Source organism: Triticum dicoccoides, chromosome 3B (assembly GCF_002162155.2).
Source record: "Triticum dicoccoides isolate Atlit2015 ecotype Zavitan chromosome 3B, WEW_v2.0, whole genome shotgun sequence".
Taxonomy (NCBI): Eukaryota; Viridiplantae; Streptophyta; class Magnoliopsida; order Poales; family Poaceae; genus Triticum; species Triticum dicoccoides.
In genome coordinates, this window is record NC_041385.1 from 196,264,117 (window position 1) to 196,267,411 (window position 3,295).

Here is a 3,295-nt window from a genome sequence, read left to right on the forward strand (position 1 = left end):
ACACGCTGATAGTCCACCTGTAATGGAACAAATTTTGACCCACAAATTAAAGTGCTACAAACTACACACCAAGGGGGCCACCTGTCATGGAACGAATTTGGACCCACATATAAATTAAAATTAAAAAGGACGAGGATCGAACATGCGACCACGGCCTTCAAGACGCACGTCAATAGGCAACATAGTGCAGCAACGTTTGTTGTACCCCCTGTGTTGATATAATGTTGTTATATTACCACAGCCTATTGAATGGATAACATGGTTTAACATTATTTTTAGTACATTAGTGGGACCGTCTCGTTAGCACGTACTATTTGCCTTCACTTACTGGTGGGTTCCATGTCTGCTCTCTCTCTCTCCCTCTCTCCCCTCCCGCTCTACATTTATACGCACGGGCAAACACGAAGAACTCGCGGGCGATGCTGCCGTTGACCATATCTGGACGCGTTCACAAGTTACGGCACCAGTTTCACGTACTAGTAGTACTAGTCAATGTGCACGTGCAATGCACGTTAATTTGAAATTGACTTCCCTAAGAAAATATTTGGAATTGACGTGGTATTTAATATGAAATGCTTGCGATTAGAAGGAATACATGTGGCTTGATGACGTTTTATATTTAACTTGATACGGCTCTAGCAGAACATTCAATCGATCAAACCATAGATTTCATTCAGTCTGACTCCGACTTTACATTCATACGACGATCGATCTAAAATAAATGAAAATGATAAATGGTCGGATTTTAAGCATGGCAATCCGAATGTTTTTCATGGCAAATTTAGATTACGCGGCGGCGGCGGGGCGTCTTGCAGTGGAAGCGGCTCCTCTGTTGTGCTCTGTGTGTCATCGGGCCACTGACCGACAACGACGGTGGCGTCTTGCGCCGTTGTTGGCGTACTCCTGGATGTTGGCTCTAGCTTCAAGGAAGGCCAAAATGTCCTGGACTTTGGTCTCCAGGAGCAAGTCAACTAGCGGGGGGAGGCGACAGGCGTTGGTGCAAGGAAGCGGCAGATGACGGCCATCCATGCCGCTGATGGGGGCACTTGCACCCGTGCGGAGAGAGGCGCTGGCAACGACGCAGCGGAGACATTCGTGTGCACGGGCACCGGCACGGGCGCCCGCGCGTCACTGCATGCGCAGGCGCATGCGCTGGCAGGTGCACGGGCGCGTGAAAGTCGGCGGGGACCTCGTGGAACCCCGTGGCATCAAGCTCGGCGACCATGTGCGGCTCCCAGCCCATCAATGCCACGGGGATGGGCGCTACCGCAGTTGGGGCGACGGGAGTGGGGACAGGCACGACGTCTTCTCGCAAGGCCAGTTCAAGATCGTCCCAAAGCGGGGTGTCTTCCTCAGGAAACTGGAAGACTAAGGGCAGACCATCGTGATGCAGCATGGCGTACGGTTAGGTCAGGCTGGCTGGAGGTAGACGATAGGAGAATTGGAGAGGAAGAGAGAAGATTGTAACGATACCAGCTAGCGAGGGGGTGATTTTAAACTGCGGCACCAGCGCCATTAAAAGTGGGGGCAGTTGAGACGAAGGTGGGCGGCAGAGCCTGGTCAAAGGGCTCGCCTCCTGGTGAGCCTGCACAGCGGCCTGCTCGCACGCCTCCCGGTCAACTGGTGCAGTGGTCTGCTCGCACGCCTCCCGTCGACTCACACGCTTGCTTGGATGGCACCTGCCAATGACAAGCAGGACTCGTGGCGGCACGTGAATGCCCATGGTCTAAGTAGTGAAAGCGTTTGCCTTAACGTGACAGGTCTTTTGTTCCAAAATACCTTGGCTCTTCATTTGTGCGACTACTCATAAGCATCTCGTCTCAAATTGAACCAAAAAACGCGACAACATATTTGTGCCATATCATGAGACCATGCTCAGTTTCATGAATTTCCGGTCACTTTTGGATTTTCTGAAATTTAAAATCCAGGATTCGAAACAATATCATAACCTGCATCGTGCAATAAATTTTCAAGCGATACATCTTTACAGTTGTAGATGTTAATATTTCTTAAGAAAGGATTTGGTCAAACATTTTTCTTAGTTAGACTTCGGACAAGTTATATGCAAAGTAAAAGGATAATCCCTCTGTACGAGTGCATTGCATGATATATTAACTCAAGTACTAGGCACGAACAAACAGGGCTCAACTCTGTGCTCATCCTAGTGTAGTACTCCTAAGTACTACTAGGCAATGGAGTTGATGGCTTACTGTGGGTACCGGCGACCGAGGGAATTGAACCGTGCTCGGCACGGTAGGTAACATTGTCTAGTTACTAAAGCATCCCTCCATTGTTCATCGGTAGTCATTATGGATCGGGGACATGAGGGGAATTTCCTAGGGCTAGAATTCTGGCCTCCAGATATTTCAATTCGAAACGCGGAGGCTCGACTGGTTGGGGTTGGCTAATGTGCGTACCACGCACGCCACCAGAAGGACACGAGCCCGGGTATTGTTTTTTGAAGGATCAACACGAGCCCGGGTCTGGCTAGTACGCCGTTGGGTGCTACTCCTACCATTCGAGAATACAAAAGAAATCTTTTAAATTGCCGAACGAATCTATATGTATTACAGTGCCCGTATTTTCCTTGCAAATAGTAATCTCAACATGGTAATTGATTTATGACGAGTTCTTGAATTAGAGTGAGTTTGTGATATAGTGATCTCAACGTGGATTTCACATTTCATGGTATCCCTAGTAAGTTTTTCATTGCAAATTCAAATTTAAAAGATGAACGGTATGGTGGTGAGAAAACTTTGTATGTATCAAGCATATGACGACACACACACACACACACACGAATACAACAACAATCCAGTAAGTATAGTGCATCTATTTTTCCAAACCATGCATGTATGACACGAATTTAAAAATACTCCCTTTGTTCCTAAATATTTGTCTTTTAGAGATTTCAACAAGTGATTACATACGGAGCAAAATGAGTGAATCTACACTCTAAAATATGTCTATATACATCTGTATGTGGCAGACCATTACAAATCTCTAAAAAGACTAATATTTAGGAACGAAGGGAGTAAAATGTAAGACATGCATGATCTTCAATTCAATATTTAAAATGAACAGGAAACTGAAACATGAATATTAAGTCTAGTACTGCATGCATGCAAATGTTGTGTTTAGGTGGAGCTATGTAGATTGTCGGGGGTTAATCCCTTGACCTTATTTAAAATTTTGAAGCTCTATTTAGGATTGTTTAGATTATATTTTTCGAACATTATATTTGTTCACACCCTCCCAAACACCGATTGGTTGTGCACCCCCCCCCCCCTCCCCG